This window comes from Lipotes vexillifer, unplaced genomic scaffold, assembly GCF_000442215.2.
Source record: "Lipotes vexillifer unplaced genomic scaffold, Lipotes_vexillifer_v1.1 scaffold403, whole genome shotgun sequence".
NCBI lineage: Eukaryota > Metazoa > Chordata > Mammalia > Artiodactyla > Lipotidae > Lipotes > Lipotes vexillifer.
The window spans coordinates 367,538-387,788 of record NW_006782755.1 but is presented as its reverse complement, the minus strand read 5'-3'; positions in this window follow the sequence as shown (position 1 = coordinate 387,788).

The following is a 20,251-nucleotide window of genomic DNA, read 5'->3' as shown; positions in this document are numbered from 1 at the left end:
TATATATATATATATATATATATATATATATATACACATATATATATATATATATATATATATATATTTTTTTTTTTTTCCTTAAAGAGGAAAATGTTTCCTCAGCAAGTCTGGATGCAAGAAGGGGGTTTAATTCCGGCTCCCAGAGATTTCTTTTGACGGGGTTTTCAGATTGGCTCAGGTGGGAGAACCACTTAGAATAATCTAAAATCCCATCAGAATCAGCATTCTGTGTGTGTGGGGGGGATGTGCACCTGTAATTGGATACCTGTGACCTTGGCTGAGAGCCAAAGCTTGGAACATGTGAGAGGTTACACAACAGATTAGAAATGTAGGAACTGTGGCCATTTGTACATATCTGCTTGTATACATAGCGGCAAAACATCTGGATGAAAAAATGGAAAACCATCTTATTTGTTATCTGTGTATATAATGCTCTATAATGCAAACTATATGGCTGAATGGTTTCTTATTTTTTCAGTTTTCATTGGGTTTTTAGGCTAAGTGTAGACACAACATGTAAGTTCTGATATCATTTATGTAATAACATGCCAGTTTTTAATAGTTCAGAGTCCAGACCTTTTATGTTTCTTCTTCTGAACAAGTAGTTGGTAACATCTGTGGCTTTTCTGATGCACTTGGGTCTACCTGTCAATACCCCACGTTGGGGTAAGGGATGAATGCATAGGATATCCCTTTGAGGGAGCGGAGCCTAACTTGAAAGGTGTTACCACCCTTGTAGAGCTGGATCTTTCTTCAAAGATTTAGAAAAATTTACTTATTCAAGCTGTTTGGCTGAAGCCTCTAGGTGTTTCATAAGGAAGAGTGCAATTATATACCATTCCTCAAAATAAAGCAGCTGCATAACCTTACATATCTTTTAATTGTTTGACATTACACCTAGACTAAGGGATGGGAAATATGGTTTAAGGAGTCACTAGTAATTCCTTAGAGACCGCTTCATGGTCCCCAGCTCTGCTTTCTGCCATCTGGTGACGCTGAGGAGGATATGGTTTCTGGTATGAGTTAATTTAACTGTATTTATTATACTACTTATGTTTTTAAATGAAAACCAGACATAATCTCATTGGTGTTTCACCAAAGCACTGCCACATTTACTTATTTGTTGCTTTTTGTGGTTCATGAAGGTTTTCTCACCTCACTGATATTATTATCCATAGGCAAAAACTTGGTATCTTGGTTTATTCTACATTTTAAGCAATTCAATAAATATTTATTGATTTTATCATGCACTATGATAAGTGCTGCTGTTATCAAGATGAAAGGATGTAATTCCTTCTCTGAAAGAATTCTCAGCCTAGTACAGGAGATAGAAAACAAATATTTTCAAGATGGTAAAACCCAATGATTTGGTGATGGGCTTTGGGTCAAGGCTGCTTGGTTCTGAATCTTTTCTTTGCCATTTATTAGCTATGTGCTCTTGGGAAAGTTTCCTGATTTCACTTTATCTCAGAGAAGTTAATCAACATGTACATGGAGATAAAAATTTCTCTTCTTATAAAGATAATTGGGGTATTTAATTGAGTTGATATTGTCATAATGAGAGAGTTAATACACATATGAAGTGCTTAGACTACTGGCTGGCACAACTTAGGCGCTTAATAAATATTAGGTACTATTCGGAATTATGTGGGCAATAAAATAAATGTCTGTATTTGTATCAGAATCACTGGGGAGAGGGTGGGAAGCTTAGTAAATGCAGATTCCTGAGCCTCTGCCTCAGTTTCTGATTTAGCAGAACTGGATGGAGCTTGGGATTCTGCAGGTTTTTTTTTGTTTTTTTTGGTTTTTTTTTTGCCGTACGCGGGCCTCTCACTGTTGTGGCCTCTCCCGTTGCGGAGCACAGGCTCCGGACGCGCAGGCTCAGCGGCCATGGCTCATGGGCCCAGCTGCTCCACGGCATGTGGGATCTTCCCGGACCGGGGCACGAACCCGTGTCCCCTGCATCGGCAGGCGTACTCTCAACCACTGCGCCGCCAGGGAAGCCCTTCTGCAGTTTTAACAAGCACTCTGGGTAATTCTTATGCAGGATGTTCATGGAGGAGCTCTTGTATATAGGATGCGGAAACAACATTCAGGAGATGGGATAAGCCTTTGTTTAGGGGATGGAGTCAGGAGAGGCTTCACAATCACTTCATATGGTACGAACTCTGAGTTTTGAAGGATGCATAGGAGTTCAACAGCATGTGTAAAGACAGAGTTATGGATCATTGTGATATGTTTGGAGCATTAGTTTTTCCATGTCACTGGAGGTGGTTAAAGGGTGGTTGAAGGAAAGCTGTGGGTGATAAAGTTAGAGAAAGAAGAGTAATTTCTGGAGAACATCTGGCCATAATTAAAGAGTTTCAGTGAATAAGTGGGTCAGAATGTTTTCTGATATCATTTGGATGAAAGTGAGGGATAGATTAGAAGTTTAATTTTGCAAATAGTCCTGGTAGTGATAAATAGAAACAGTCATCACTGGGCTAGTTAATCATGATGTCAAATTCTGTTCCAATGACCAGTGCTGAGCTGATTAGGAAGAATTCTTAGGAAGAATTCAGCTTAGACTCTGGTGGTTGTGGATATTTAGACTTAGCAACAGGTTAAAATAAGGATGTGAGGTCTCTCCCTCTTCCTCTCGTGGATATTTTCCAAATAAGGTAGGCTTTCACCCACTTGAGGTTTTTAGATGTTTTGGGTATTTTAGATGTTTTAGATTTGGATATTTAAGGAATAGTTAGGTAGCGCCACAAAACTCCTCCTACTCCATAAAATTATAAGGGGTCATGGGAAGCACAAATGCTCTTGTTTTCCCTTTTGGTCAGCCCCAGTACAATTATGAACATAGAAGAGGAGGCAGTGGTCCTATATTACAGATAAATAAATGAATTTCAGGCAGAGTAGGTGATTTTCTTCTTGCATTGTATTAGATCAAGAGGATTTCATGAGTGAAACTGAGGAGCAAGAAGGTTCCACATGAAATGTGGCTCCACACTGCTCTATGGTAGAAGGAAATTTTATGGTAACTGGTGAATTCCATGAATCCCCTGATCCAGGGGTGGGGGAAAGGAAGGGGATTCTTTGGGAAACCTGACTGGTGATGTAGTTTTTGGTGAGGCAAGGGGAAGGAACTAATAATGTAGCTGGAAACTGACTAATTGGCATAGAAATTCAGGAGTCATTTTTCCTTTTTCTTTCTTTCTTTTTAATATTCTCATGCTTCTAAAGTTCTATAGATGTCGTTTTTTTATTACGGTATCAGAAGAAACTTTATTTCTGCTGATTAGAAGCTGCTCTAAAAAAGAGTTATATAGTCAAACCAAATCCTCATCAGACTGCATGAGAAGACTTTCTCATCAGGTTGCAGTGAGAAGACTTTCCCCACTGTGGGCTGCTCCATTTTTATTGTATCAGCTTCTAGCATTAATCTATATCTACTGATACAAAAATGGATAATTGACAAGGGAAAAGAGAGCCTGGTTTTGTGTGTGTCTGTGTGTGTGTGTGTGTGTGTGTGTGTGTGTATGGTTGTGAATGGCAAGTGGATGGGAACTTTTTAAAAACCCTTTGGGAGGCACTGGAATATCTCTTAGCAACATTTTCCCTCTTAGGTACAGTAACCAGAAAGTAGTATCAAAAAATGTAAAAGGTTCTTGGGCATCTGGATTTATCTGAGAGAGCCTGTGTTTAGATTCATGGATGACAGACTGAATAGTGGGTCACGATGGGTGGCCAAATCCTTTGAAACACAGTAACCCTATTGTATATCTGAGAGCTACTAAATTCAAAGCAATCTATGGCTTGGATGCTTTTGTAAATATACATTAGCCTTTAAGGAAACAAGAAATTATGGCTGCTTTTTTTTTTTTTTTCCCTTAAGGGAAGAAAGTGAGAGAGAAAAGAGATGAAACAAACAAAAAAAAGCACCCAGAGAACTTTCTTTGCAACTCTAACTTCTTTCCCTCGTGACATTGTTTTTTAAAGTTGCAGTGGTCCTGTGTGAATGAATATGGGTTTTTATCCCTGAAAACAGAGGCCTGCTGTCTGATGCAGGCTACTCTTTCCTGTTTGATTGGCAGGGTTTTCTGTCTCACTCCCATTAGAGAAGAAATACTGTTCAGATTTCGACACAAGATATTTCCAGGGGAATAAACAGTGCCATTTTCATGATAAAGTGGATGTTTAAGGGTTTATTTAAACCCACTGGTGAGCGACATTCCACTTGAATTAGGAGGCACTCCTGCAGGAAACAATTTTTATCAACTTAATTTTGCTACTTTCCAAGCTTTTCCCACTGAGCATACAGAAGCACGGAGTCTGCAGAGATACTGCGGTAACATTCTGCTATTAGCAGAACTTAACACACAGAGCAGTAACCTCTTTCAGGTGTTGCGGTGGAATCCCTAGAAAGATTAAGACAAAGAGCCACGATAGGAACGGCAGGGGGCGCTCTAAGACAGGCTGCAGCGCCTCAAGCTGGCTGCAGGGTGTGAAGCTGTCGCAACAGTACCCGACTTCCATCCCCCTTCCCCTTCCCTTTTTAAACGTAGGGAAGGAAAAAGAAAAGAATCATCATCCAGAATACAAAGGGCGCCAGAGAACCAAATATATGCAGCTGAAGAACTTAAAACATTTTTTTTTTCAGGGGACTCCAAAGAGAGGAAGCTTGGTGTCACCCGGTCCCATTCTGGATGTCAGTCATTTTGCAGCTGTCCTGGCCTAGGGTCTCCTCTTCTCCAGCCACACCCCTTCCTCCCCCTCGCCGCCCCCATTTGGGTCTTCTGCCATTTGATTAGCTTGGACAGCACTGTAGGTTTCCTTTAGGAAGACCCCCCAGCCCCCACTGACGTCCTCACGCTCTGCAGGAACAACACTTCTGTGACTGGCTTGGGTAGTGCTAACTTAAGCATCGCTCCCCTCTCCTGCAGAAGTAAGTGAGCCGATGGAGCTGAAATCTTGAGAGCAGCTGAAGTTTAGGACACCTAGTTCTCAGCCCAGCTCTACCCCTGGCGGCCTCCCTTAACCTCCCTTGGACTCCTGTCCTTCATTTGTAAAATGAGGGAATTGGGCTACATGGACTCTAAGCCCTAAGGTTATGTCTGTTCATAAAATAAGTGAAAGGTAAGGCAACGAACCAAAGAAGTCAACCCCAAAGCAAGATTTTTAGTGCAAAGTTTTGAGGTAATTGAGACAAAAAAAGTTATTTTTTCTTTTTCTTCTGGAGTCTGAATGACCTGAGTGCTTTCCTTCTATCTCTATGGTGGATCAATCAACAGATTTATTGACCTTTTTACTCTGTGGTCAAAACAGAGATGAGCAGATTAGGAGATTATGTCAATTGGTAGTTATCTTTTTGCTAATGGCTTATTTATGAGTTAACAGCAATTTCTTCCTTAAGAAAACCCAACGAAAATATTGCTTAGTAAGCTGACAGTTTACACTGCATTTGCTCTTTTGTTCTCAGAACAAACTTTAAATATACTTTCGGGGTGGTGTTCTAATTTAATTGGCCCTAATGAGGACCAGGTTGCCCACTAGGATGAAAAGGAAAACGTCACTCTATATCACATTAATTTGCCTCAGTGATGGGCAGGATTGTACTTTGAGTGGAGTAAGTGGACAGATGTGGCGACCAAGCGGTGCTGGGGGTGGTGAGGGAGCTGATAAGGCAGAGATATGGAATGTAGATATTAAATTAATCTTAGAATTACACATGCACTTACGTTATGTTCAAGCGAGAGGCAGCATCTGAAGAGAGATTTAGCAGTAATTCTCTCAGTCGGTGACTGATGGAAACCTCTCAGCTCTAGTAGGAGCTTGCTGTGCAACGGGTGTCAATTTTGTCAAATAAAAAAAAAAAAGTGTTTGATGCTTCAGGAGAAGACCAAGACATTATTTCAATATGGATAATATTGTTCTTTCACTCAGGAAGTGGAATGCCCGATAGTCTTATTCTGGAAGGTGAGTGCAGCCCATTTTCCCTTAAATATTTGTGCCAACAATTAGATAAGTTTCTTGAGGGCACACGTTGAAATCTCTCTGTCCCTTTAGTGCCCAGTTTGCGTGGGGCTTTTGCCATAAGAGGTGCTCAGAGACAGTTGTTGAACTGACTGTTCTCATTCATTTTTTCCTCTTTAATGCATCATTACAAAACCAAAAAAAAAAAAAAAAAAAGTCCTTGCATGAAGTCATTATTTGGCTCATGAGAGGCGCTGAGTCCATTTCCAGCTCTGAAGACTGGATACTCACCACCAACTTGATCCAAGCTGCTGGGAATGGGTTGCATCAACTGGGAGCAGAGACTAAATTGCTTAGATGGTTAGGCATGAATGTGCAAAGCACCAAAAGTCAGGTTTAGTGCAAGCCTTTGGCTGCTCCTTAGGTCTGGCTTTCTGAGTTTCAAAAGATATTGATTTATATTAATATTAATGCCACTTTCTATTCAGATTGCTTCTGAACACAAGTTCTGTGCTAGGGTACGGCAGCATATAGTTTCGTGGCACTGCTGAGTCAGGACCAGCAGCAGTATTGGCAAACTGCTTAGTTGGATCAGGACCACACACGATCACGTTTACCATCACATGCGCAGTGCTGCTTTTGGGAAGACTTGCTTTATAGTGGCAGTGGTGAAGCTGGTGGCATTGGAGTAGGTGGTCCAGTATATTATGTGGTTGGAATCTCTGTTTTTCCAATTATTGTTTAATCTCTCTGAATCTTTGATTTTGTATCTATAAAATGGGAGCTCTTGACTTGCTTGAGAATTAAGTGAGAATATATTCATGTAGACTCCCTAAAACACGGTAGGTATTTGATAGTAGGCTATTTTTGATTTTTAAGATATGCCTTAGAAAGCCCTTGTCTTCCCAAGTATTTTTCCAAAGAGCTGTTAAAAAGTGTGCTTAGTTTTAGATGAAGATTGAGGCTCTCTGGAATTACTGGAACAGAAATACTACTCATTAAAAAAAAAAATGGATGAAATTCCTTTGTGCCCTCAAACTTCTGATTCTTTACCTCTTCCTCTATTTTCATTGCATGACTTTCCTCAGAAATCCAGTGACCAAATTGTTTCTACTCTACTTACTTTCCTTAAGAGTCCTTACTTATACTTTTATAAATAATAATAGTTTAATGTGCCAATCTTCCTGAGAATATTTAATTGTTAACAGATAGTAAATCTCTCCATGAAGAAATAGAATGTGGAATGGGAATTTCAAGCCTTGTCCAATAGGTGGAAATGTGTATTTTCAGGGCACTAGAATCTTTTCAATTTTCTTGAAATTAGATTCATTGGTGGTAGCTAATGCATGAAACATATCATCTATGAAATCCTCAGAACTTTAAGATTAAATAATTTATTACACTAGTTACTTATCTGGAAAGTCGATAAGGGAAGAAACATGTACTGTCACCACTTGTTCAATATTTTAAAGTGAGAGATTGCTATAGGCTAAGAACCTTTGGCTGGAGAGTCAAGAAGTCTTGCAGCACCATCTTTGTGGAGGGAACTTATAGTCCAGGGTTAGATAGAACAGCAAGGAATCACAGATGCACTGATAACCTGGAGGCCAAGTGGGCATGACTAAAAGGAAGATAATGGAGGGGCCAGCACTGACTGCCAAAGTCTTCAGAAAGTGCACTGCCTCCCCCTGGGATGAGAAGCTTACACAGTCCATGGCAAGTACAGTAACTCCTGCACAGCTGAGAATTTCCTCCAGGGCCATGTATTAGTCAGTGGACAATGGACTGGGTCTATCTTTTTAAGACGTGATCTAACCAGAATACTTTTTAAGCAGGAAATTCTCTCAAACACAAGCACAATTATAGAGTCAAGGAGATAATCTATGTGACCTCGGTTTAACCTTGGGACTATTTATGATTTTAAACTTTTTCATTGCCTGGGTGAACAGGGGAAAAGTCTTCTATTTCCATTCTTATATCCTCCATTATACTAATTGCAGGAAGAAGGCTTCTAAAGTCCACCGTTAAAAGAAGTAAAGAAACTCTATCCCTGACATGAAACACTACACCAAGCCTATGTAAAATTGAGTCACAGGCTCACAGGATTGTGGCCGTTATTTGAAGTTGTCAGCTGTGCTATTGTGGGTTAACTTCAGAAAGCATACTTTTTTTTTTCTCCTAAGCAGTAAAGCCGTCTCTGTAGTCTTATTTTATTTGGTAACTATGCCGTGTTTAAATATAGTTTGTGGGTGAAATTCTTATAAGTTGGCATTTGTACTTTATATGGTTTTGTGCTAGGAAACCTCAGTTAAAGAAAAACACTCACAAGGAACTCTAGCAAATGTCCTTTCCTCAGGGCATATACTGCAGGCTCTCACTCTGTTCCTTTCTGACACCATAAAGAAGCAATGCAAATAAGAAGGAACACAAGAACTCAAAGCACCATGGGAACCAATTGGCTCCATGTCTTTGATAAAAGTGAATTTTAAAGTCAAGCACCTCCTTGTAAAGTACTGTGAAAAACATTTATTTGTTTTGACCAGGCAGATACTGAGTTGAACAGATGAAAGGGGTTATCACTCAAATAACCCTTGTATACATGGGAACTTCTCAGAATTTACATTGCAGTCATTATCAAATTTTTCTTGCTTTGTGTATTTCAGTTAATAGGTGTTAAACATAAAACTTCAACTTTGCATTTCAGTACGTGATTGTGAGATATACAGTCCAGACTGAAGATGTCACAATTGCCCAAGTCTGTGAGAGCTATTGAATTGAAGAGAGCCATCATGGAAGGAAACACATACACATTGGATTACAACCTTACAGAGTATGTTCTTTGTGGTTGCATGGCCTTGCTGAGTCATCAGCTTCGTGTTCAGATCACCAAATGAGAAGACAAAGGCAATAACATTTGTAACTGGATGACTTCTTTCTACTGCCTTCAAATAGAACTCAAAACTGAGCACAAAGAGACATTAAGAATTTCACATTCTAAAAAGAAAAACCAACCATTGGGACCATAAACCTCCTTTAGGACTTCTAGATGCTGCTGATTCCATCTTGTGGCTCTACCATTGTGTGTTCCCTAAGATCATCCTGGTAACACATGTCACTTCTGCTTCTATTCTGTTGATCAGAATTAGTCACATGGTTAGCCTAACTTCAAGGAGTCTGAGAAATGTAGAGCAGTAACATGGAAATCTTTGAGAATCAATAGTTATTGCAGTAGAGTCATTAACATATTTGGGGATGCATTGACTTTCCTCGCCTTTTCAAAATCAGGTGAATTAGGGCTCTGAGATTCACTGGTAGAGACTGAGGGTCACTGAAAAAGGGAAGACTGTCCCTGATAGGTTACCAGGCTAGGCAATACTTAGTGAAGTACCCCTTGTGTATAAGCACAGAAAAGACAATTTTTGAAGAGTGATGGCAGGGCAAAGAGAGGAGATGGCGTTGGAGTAGTCCACACTCACGGTGGTTGGAATGTCAAAGAGGCAGGGGAAAAAAAGATGTGGGATCTTCCCATGGGCCAAATGGACTCTGAAAAAATTGTTCTGAAGTTTATTACCAGTTCCCCATTCAAGAGAGTGGGCTGTGAGGTGTAGGGATCTGGCATCAAGAGACTGTGGGATGCTCTGCTAGGGTGAAGAAATGTGAGGAATTGGAAGATGCAGAGCCAGATCCAGAAGCTCACTTCAGAGAATCATGCAGTGTGGATGGCCTTGCAGAAGTCCCAAAGAAATTTCTCCTGTCTTATGAAAGAGCGATAACTGAATGCTTGATCACTGAGAGGGCACTGATGCTGATCCGCAACAGGCATATATGTGGCAGAACCCAACAGAGGGAAAATCGCAATGGAGAGAGGATTTCAATTAAGTAAGAGACAGACATTTCTTTCTTACCCATTTACCCTTCCGACCCTCAATACCAAGTGGAGTAACACCTTCGGGAGGGCGAAGGGGGAGAGGTGCCAAACTCAGAATACACTTCTATCCACTCTAAGGAGAAGGGGTGCAGGAGAAATAAAAGAGCAGGTCATGCCTGGAAGAAAAGTTCTGAGTTTGAGATTCAGCTGAGTCCTGAAAATGAAAGCAAAGGAAAATAATGGAGTCTTCAGAAGACATTATTGGGGGACAAGAAAGAGAGCTTCAAGAGAGGAGCATTGAACACAGTAATAGGAGAATAAAGAAACACAGAAACTCTCACTGAGATGAGCTCGCTCAATAAACCAGTTATATATCGACAAAGAGCCTACCATCTGTCTTATTAATGATGCTCCTTTTTCTGATGGGTGAGACCAAGGACTTTTTTTTTTTTTTAACATCTTTATTGGAGTATAATTGCTTTTCAATGGTGTGTCAGTTTCTGCTTTATAACAAAGTGAATCAGCTATACGTATACTTATGTCCCCATATCTCCTCCCTCTTGCGTCTCCCTCCCACCCTCCCTATGCCACCCCTCTAGGTGGCCACAAAGCACCGAGCTGATCTCCCTGTGCTATGCGGCTGCTTCCCACTAGCTTTCTACTTTACGTTTGGTAGTGGATATATGTCCATGCCACTCTCTCACTTCGTCCCAGCTTACCCTCCCCCCTCCCCGTGTCCTCAAGACCATTCTCTACGTCTGCGTCTTTATTCCTGTCCTGCCCAGAGACCAAGGACTTGAATCTGACTTAAAAATCTGAGAGACTGATGTCTTGGAATCAGAGTGAGGTGGGGTTGGACCCATGACATTACGGGTTGTGAGAGCTGGAAGGGGAATGTGTGCTCTCAAGCCCATCCCCCTCATCTTTCTCATGAACAAACTTGGGACCAGAGTTGGTACATGGTTGGCTTAAGATCAAATTGCTGTTTAATAACAGTGATTGGTATCTTGACAATCTTTGAAGTATTATTAAAATTAACTCAATTCTGAAAAATAATTTCCATTCTTGTTTTAAATTTGGACTGTTTTATCACTTAATTTCAAAATAATGAGACTTGAAGGTGAGGAGATCATCCTTTTTATGTTGGTCCTCTGCAATTTTGAGGCTACCTGTGAAGTAGTGACTTCAGTAGTTTTCAGATCATTTACAACCTAGAGTATACATGGCTCAGAACTCTCTGTGATCAGCATCCCCTGTTATTGTGACTAAAGAATAAAAGAGCTTTACTGTATATTTCAAATACGATTCTGCCTCCAGGATTAACTTATATCATTGCTCCTTTCTCTCCCTTTTGAGCAGGACTTATCTCTTTGTCAAATCTCCAAAAGTCAATCCAGTTCAGTGGAGTATTAGAGAATAACGTTAACTTTACTGAAGATGTCACAGGCAAGAAAAGAGATGGTAACACCATCCAGCAAAACTTAATAAAAATCTCAATCAAGTAATTTGCCCCTCCAGTGCCTCTGCAGTCATCATCTACTTCTTTTCACTCTTAGATGCCCCCAAGTTACAGCCTCTACAGCCTCACTGAATCCTCCTTTTCTTACCTTGCACAACTTCCGCCACCCTCCCCCATGTAAAGCAACTGAATCTTCTCACAGTTTCTCCCATCTTCACCTTCAACCATCATCTCCAATTAGGAAGGCCCCATGTTAGAAGCAGTCTCCTTAGAAAGCAGAGAGAGTTTAAATAATAAATCATTTTTTTTCTGTGAAATAAAGTGTTTCTCTGTCATATTTGTAGCATTTCAGGCAATCGAGTCTATTCATCTATTTCAGTTCCTCAGGAAAAATTGATATTTGTAGATCCCTGTTTCTTATAGAATTTTGGTTCCTGCCCTCAGGAAAAGTCACCTCTAGTGTCAAATATGTCTTGCAGAGAACAGAGCTTTTAAAACTGGTGTGGGTTACCCATCTATGGGTATCTCTTCAGGCTGACTTGATGTTTGTACTAGTGTCTTCTCTTATCTCCCTCTTCTCTGCTCTAACATCAGATTTCAGCATGGCTTCTCTGCTGACCTGATGTCAGACTCTAGCCCCGGCCCACCTACCTTCTTACTGAATTCTAATTCCAGGAACTAGATTTTTTTTTCATCCTTTCCTATACCCCCCAGCATCCAGCTTTTTTCCTTCCTTATTTTCAGATCTGTGACTTCCGTATCAGCTCTGGTAGCTGCCTCACTTAGCTATGTGGTTGGAGATACAACTTCCAGCTCAAATAGAGGGAAGTTGGTAAGTTTCAGGGAATCATTGCTGGTGCTAGATGATATTGTGAAGAGAAACTTTCATGTACTGACTGACTATCCCTCTGTGCCCTGTCAGATGAGAGGTCTGGTATATCTTGTAAGGACAATTTTTAGCAACAGTTTGTATCCATCCAACAATTTGTAACCATCTAAAGTACCGTATACATTCTGGAAAATCCACCTTGACTTTTTTGTTTGTTCATAGCATCTTTATTCATAATTGTCAAAACTTGGAAGCAACAAATTGCCCTTCAGTAGGTAAATGGGTAAATAAACTGGCACATGCAGACAATAGAATATTATTCAGGGCTAAAAAACTATCAAGCCATGAAGTGATATGGAAGAAACGTAAAGCCAATCTGAAAAGGCTACATGTTGTGATTCCAACTATATGACATTCTGGAAAAGACAAATCTGTAGAGAAAGTAAAAATATCTGTGGTTTCCAGGGACTAGGGGAGATAGAGGGGTAAACTGGTAGAGTAGAGAGAATTTTTAGGGCAGTGAAAATATTCTTTAGGATACTATAATAGTGGATATATGCCATTATAAATTGGTCCTCACTCATAGAACGCGCAACACCACTAGTGTACCCTAAGGTAAACGATGGATTTTTGGTTTTAATGATGAGTCAATGTAGGTTTATCAGTTGTGACAAATGTATGACTCTATGGGGGGATATGGGTGATGGGGGAGGCCATGCATGTGTGAGGGCAGGAAGTATATGGGAAATGTCTGTACTTTCTTTTCAGTTTTGCTATGAACCTAAAACTGCTCTAAAAAATTCTAAAAACCACACATAAAATAACATGATGTGTAATTATTATGATAAAAATGCTCATGGAACAATTACTCAAATCAAGAAATGATACATAGTCAGAGCTCCAGAAATCCACAAGATATTTTTCCAAGTGGTCTTTCTGTGACCAATATCCTGAAATATATAGCAATCTTTTTTTTTTTTTTTAGAGTTTTACCACAAATGTTTCTTAATTTCACAGTTTAAATCTGTCCAGGTGTGGATTTCTTTATATTTATCCTCTTTGGGATTCATTGGTACTTTTGAATCTATGGATCAGTAGCTTTTATCAACTCTGGCAATTTCTTAGCCATTATCTCCTCAAATATGGTCTCTGCTGCATCTCACCTTGACTTTTGTTTGAAGTTTTCCAAAAGTATAAATAGGTGCAAATCCATAAAATTGTCAGTGCTTTCTAAAAATTTCCCTCAGAGTTAGTACATAAAACAGGCGGTCATTTTGATTTCATGGTCTGAAATTATGAGCTCTAGGAGATCCGTGGCATGGGGTTTTGTGAAACAGGAATGTTGGTCTCTCTGCTGTTAGCCACAGAGCTAGTGAGGGGGGCCCAGCTCACTGCTCAGCATCAGCCTCTCAATGGACTCAACTGTACTTTGCTCATTGCCCTGGGGATTTTTTTCTGAGGTAAATTATATGCTATTCTTAAGTTTGGGAATTATTGAAGATCTTGGGTATTTGTCTAGATTCTCAAGCTCTGACTGTATTTTCTTAGTCACTCCCAGCTCAGGCTTCTGTTTGTCATGTCACAAAGGAGACATCACTCCCTGTCTGGACCATACCTATCTGTCTATTCAACCCCTCCCAAAGTCTGTAATTAGCCACTTTGGAGATCTGGGAAAGCACAGAACCTGAGGTGAGGAAACCAGATGTGTCTTGGCATCACAACTTACCCATTCTGTGAGTTTGTGAAAGACATTTTACTTCTCTGAATCTAAATTTCATTAGTAAAATCAGCATAATAATAAATACCTTCCTCATAGAGTTGCAAAAACACCTAAATGAGATAAGATAGAAAAGTGCTTTCTAAACTGTGAAATTATTACAAATGAAATGTGATATTATCTGACAATCAATTTATAAGACTGAGAATACAGAATTTGCCTACCTTATATCCTCTTTGTAGATAAATATTGGTTGTTTTATTCTAAAGTTTTCTTATAGCTTTCTTATAACTTTCATATCATCCTGAATGGTAACTTAGCTCTTTTTTTTTTTATTGGAGAATTATTGTCAACCTTTCAAAGTATCATCTTGAACAGTAGAAGTTATCAATCTTCATTATAATAACCCAAACTCAGTTGTGTTTTAGGACATTAATATGTAGTACATTATCTATTATTCGCTCATTTATTCCCCCTTTCCACAATAAATTATTGGAATCATGGTAGGTGTTGTGGAAGATACAGAAGAAATGAGGTGATATTCTTCAGACCTTACTGCTTGGTAGCTGGGAGACCAGGACACATGAATCAATTAGGAGCAAAAGATGTTTACCAAGTATTAAAAGATTGTTGATTGACATGGTTATGTAATGAGAGCATTAGAGAGCATCTTTTTTAAAAATTGGCTTGTAACATTATATGAGTTTTGTATATACAAAAGTATATTTCAAAGTCTGTCTATACTACAGTGTGCTCACCACCAAAGGTTTAGTTTCCATCCTTCACCATACAGTTGATCCCTTTACCCATTTCACCCTTCCACCCTCTGGTAACCACCACCCTGTTCTCTGTATCTATGTGTTTGCTTTTGGTTGGTTTGGTTTACTCATCTATTTATTTTTATATGTCACATATGAGTAAATCATGTGGTATTTGTCTTTCTCCATTTGGCTTATTTCACTTAGCATCATACCCTCCAGGTCCATCCATGATTTTGCAAATGGCAAGATTTCACCCTTTGTCATGGCTGGATAGTATTCCAGTGTGTGTGTGTGTGTGTGTGTGTGTGTGCGCGCACACACACATATATACATATATTTACATATATGTACACATCTACATATATATGTGTACATTGTATACACACACACACACGCATATCTACATATATATCACACTTTCTTTTTTTTTTTTTTTTTTTTTTTTCTTGCGTTATGCGGGCCTCTCACTGTTGTGGCCTCTCCCATTTGCCCCGCGTCTCCTGCATCGGCAGGCGGACTCTCAAGCACTGCGCCACCAGGGAAGCCCCACACTTTCTTTATCCATTCATTTGTCAATGGATTGCTTCCGTATCTTAGCTATTGTAAGTAATGCTGCAATGAACATAGGGGTGTACATATTTTTTGAATTAGTGTTTTTGCAGTTTTCAGATAAATACACAGATGTGGAATAGCTGGATAATATGGTAGTTCTATTCTTAATTTTGTGAGAACTCTTCTAGTGGCTACACCAATTTACATTCCCACCAACAGTGTATGAAGTTTCCCTTTTCTCCACATTCTAGAGAGCATCTTTATTTCCAAGACCTCTGTACATTTAAAAAATAATATCACCTTAATTTTGCATCTCAACTCAGAAGTCTAAGCCACCTACAGGCACTGTTCATGATTTATTCTATGTCTTCTTGAGTTTCTGGTTCTGTTTCTCCACAGAGCTTTAATATTTGAAGAAGCAGCCAACTGTTTTTCATTACTTAAGTTCCATTTTTAAAATCTCTCCTCCACTTCCCCTTTTGATTTTTTAATTTTGGGATTGCAGTTTGAATTCTAAATTCTGTGTACAAATGTCACACAGCAGTCAAAGAGTAAGGAGTACAGTTCTAAGCTTCCAGTCTTCTTGAGCTGAAGTAGATCTCTTCTTCACAGCTACCATAAGAGTGGGAAGGGTTAATGAACTATCCAGTTCCTTGTTCTTTGCTCAGTGTCCGGTGATAACCTAAACCTAGTGGAACCACACAGACCTGCACTCAGGTTTTCCATCATCTCTATTTCTGGTGCCTGAAACAATGTCCTTAAAATGAAAGGAGCATTTTTGGCAAAAACAGAAACCTGCTGTTTGGGTGAACTTGAGAATCCTTTGGTTTGCTTTAACAAAATAAATATTTTTGTGGAAGAACAAATTCCAGATCTGAAGATGACTGAGGTAGGGCTGGCTGGCTCCATGGAGTATTAGCCAAGACATTCAGGATAATGGAAATAGATGGGCGCTGTAGGAGGCGAGTAGGAGACAAGTGAGAGGGAAGCTCTGAATGAGATCATTGCATAAAGAAAGTATGGTTTGGCCCAAGGAACAAGAGCTGTGCTCCCTAGATAGAGCTAAGAATTGAGTATGTGGGTAGCTGTGGTTCACTTTTCAGATGATAATTCTGACTGAAGTCACTGTTCAAGTTTTACTTCCAGCAAATACCAATTACACATGTTTAGAAAGTTAGGAGGCTGTCTTTGTATATAGATGTAGGTGAAAAGTATTATAATAAATATTATTGCCCAAAGAAGAGAACTAAAATTTATGATATCCTTGCTATATGCCAAGTAGTGTGCAAACATTATTTTATTTGTTCCTCTCAACTAACCTATGTGTTATTATTATTATCTTGTAGAGGAAGAACCTGATGTTCAGTGAGGTTAAGTAAGTTACTAAAGGTGACAGAATAAAGAAATTAAAAAAAACTAAAATTTGAGCCCTGGTTTGTCTGACTCTAAAATCTAGGTTTTCTCTAGTACAGGATTTGGCTTTCCAAATCCTGTCCTCTATAGGATCAAGCTCTTCATGCTTTGTCATGAGAGTTGTTATCATTTACTGAGGGCTACTCTACATATTTTGCATATGTCATATATCATCTTCACAAAAATCATGAACATAAATTTTATTATTCTTATTTTAAGAAACTGAAAAATGGACAGGTTAAGTTATATTCAAAGGCATATAGTGGGTGGAACTGATATCCTGGTCTCATCCTAGTTTGTCTCCCTCCAAAGTCCATGTTGACTTCTGTTTTCTGTTTTTTAAATAATTATTCTGACTACAATGAAGAAAACAAATTATTCTAGATACAATGAATTTTCTGCATTAAATGAACTTGCACTTTGAGGGGCCCTATCAACCATGAGTCACTGTGTTTATATGGTTGTCAGGAAGACAAGAATGAAGAGGACATGTGTTATAGCTGTCTATCTATTTGTCTGTGTATGTATGTATGTATCTGCCATCAAATTGCAATATAGCAATTAATCCCCAACAGTTCATCACTAAATTGAAAGTATAGTTGATTTTAAATACTTCTCAATAAGCTCAAAAACAGAACAATAACCTACCAATAAATGGACTCAGGAGTAAAATGAGACATTGGGGCAGAAGCAGAAAGGACACAAAACTTTTCTCCTTTTCCAGGTGAGTTCAGTCTCTTCCTCCCAGTTGCTAAAGTGTTATTGAGAATCAGGGCTTCAGCTCTTTCAGCACCAGATCCTACAGTCTTGCAATAGAATTTAATTCAATCGTTCTGTTCTTTTAAGAAACACTTATTGGGAGCTTACCATGTACCTGGCACTACGCTAAATGCTGTAGACATACAGCTCTGGAAGACTAAATCTCTCTTCTCAAAGAGCTCACAGGCTAGTGAGAGAAATAGATGTATAAACTTAAATTATGAGGAATGTCTTCCTTCATAATTCAAAACTTCAAACTTCAAGGAGCTACAGTACACAGCTAATCAGAGATGTCCTGGAACATTTTCCTCTTGTCTCTGGTGCTCAGCTGAATGGAAGCTCAGCTCTAGAGTTTTATTGGTCAGGAAAGAGCCCCAATCCAAATCACCCAGTTGTTCCTGTGGGAGCAAAGATATTCTACTCTGAAGCTCACGTACAATCAAGCATGAATGCTTTCCTTCCAGTACAAAGTATATTTTAGTGTAACCAAAATACTGACGAGGGGAAATTTCTCTTTATAGATGCAATCCAGCTAAAATAATGCAGTAGGAATTATAGAATTATGTAGTGATCTTATTTGGATTTTGCTTCAAATGACTACACTATAAAAGCAAAAAATAACAGCAACAAATTAACAGCCCCAAATTGAAAACAACTCAAATGGTGAATGGATCAACAAATAGTGGTATAGCCTTACAATGGAACGGTATTCAGCAATAAAAAGAAATGAACTATTGATTCACACATGAAAAAGTAGGAATCGTAAAATAATTATGCTCAGTGAAATAAACCAGTCTTTCCTCCCTCCTCCTCCAAAAAGTATATATTGTATTATTTTATTTATGTAAAATTTTAGAAAACACAAACTAATCTATATTAAAGCAGGTGAGTGGTTTCCTGGAGACAGGGGCATTGGTTGAGGAAGGGTCAGGGAATAGATTACAAAGGGGCACAAGCAAACATTTGGGGGTAATACATATATTCATTGCCTTGATTGTGGTGATGGTTTCACAGATGTATGCATTTGTCAAAACTTACCAAATTTTATATTATAGAAACCTTTAGTTAGTTTATGTCAATTATACCTCAAAAGCTGCTTATAGAAAAAGAGTAACAAAACCCTTTCCTATTATGCATGTGTATTTGACCTTCAGTTAACTTTTAGTTAGCTTCCTAACTCACTTCCTTCAGAAACCTCATAAAGAAGCATGTTTCCTATGTTTCTAGTCAATATTGCCATGGTAAAAATGAACCCTAATTGGTAAACTGCATTTGGACTGGGAGGAACTAAAAATACACTATAAATATCTAATAGGGACACCAAGAAAATCCCCCAAACAACTAAAAGAATTCAAGACAATTTGTCCCATAAAACTGACGAAAAAGATGGCAGCTCTATCTATTTACTAATCAAATATGGCACTGCCATTTGTTAATGGTGGAAATACAAAGAGTGTTAACTTTGAAATTAAACAACTCAATGAATCAAAAAAAAAATTGATGCTGTGCATTATGTCAAATTGGGTGCATTATTTCAAGTAAAATAAAACTTTATTAAATTACAAGATTTCAAATTTGCATCTTTTGAATTACCATCCAATGTTATTTCCATATTAAAAAATACAAGGTAAGCTCAAGGCGTTTGGGGTATGTGTATGTCGATGAGAACATCAGGGGAAACTGCTTGGAGGTAGTGAAGTTTGAGGTGGAGGGACAAATGGAGAGGACAGACAGAGAGAACAGTGTAAGAAAAGGAGCAAAAGTAAAAAGTGGGATGATGACTGTGGAGAACTGAGGGCAGCTTTGTGTTGTTGGTGGAAAGTGAAAGATAGTAAGTAGAGGGAAGTGGATGCAGAGGTCAGCACAGAGTGTCTTGTCTATGGCGTTACAAACTTAGACTTTATCCTGAAGTTGAGGGGTTTATCTTCCCCTGAATGTCCCCTTGGCTCCCCTACGTCATTCTGTTTTCCCTAATCAGCCTTCCCTGAAGGACTTATATACAATGGTACTTCTTGGCAACTTCTCTTCCTTTACCTTTTTTGTTTGTTTATTTGTTTGTTGTTTTTTTCAGAGCATGCATGACTTTCTAACATAATATTACATACCTATTTAAAAAGTTATTTTACTCATGTCTTCTTCAGCAGAATGTAGTTTTGTGAAAGTCGACTAAGATGTGGTCTGATTTGTTCACTCTTGTACCCTCAGCATTTGAGTGATGCCTGGCGTATAGGAAGTGCTCAACACTCTGCAGAATAAATGAATAGGGACCCACTGATGTTTTTTAAGCTTAGCAATGACAGTGTTGGATTTGTCAATCCTTATGCTGGTAGCTGTGCAGAGGAAGGATGTAAGGATAACAAGATTAGAAGCAGGTAAACTAGTTGGGATATGGCTTCAGTAGTGTGGGTAAAAGATGCTGAGAACTGAAATAGGTTGTAGTGGATGGAAAGAGGGAGGTGGATTCTAACAATATTTCAAATGGAAAATCAACAGAACTCAAAGGGTGATGAAGATGAGGAGTGAGGAAGAAGAAAGCATTAAGGATGACTTCCAAGTTTTTTAACTTACCTGATTATGGGTGATACTAATACAGATGATAATGAAGTAAGCATAAATTTAAGGGAGAGGTAGTGGATCTGGTTTTCAATCCATTGAGGTTAAGACACCTTCAGTATAAACAGGTGAAAATTTCAAGTTGTAGACTGATAGCTTTAAGTCTGAACGCCTGGGCTAGGGGAGGACTTGACTTGAGAAATGAGCTTTGGAGTCAGCATTACTGAAGTTGTCATGGCCACAGCAGGGTTGGAGAGTGGTTTTGCAAATAGTCCAAATCTTATAGAAAGGTGAACTTTTACATGAGATTAGAAGGGTAATTATTCCAAAGCAGAGATGAGAAAGCAGGAAAAATCTCAACCTTTTGACTATAATATAT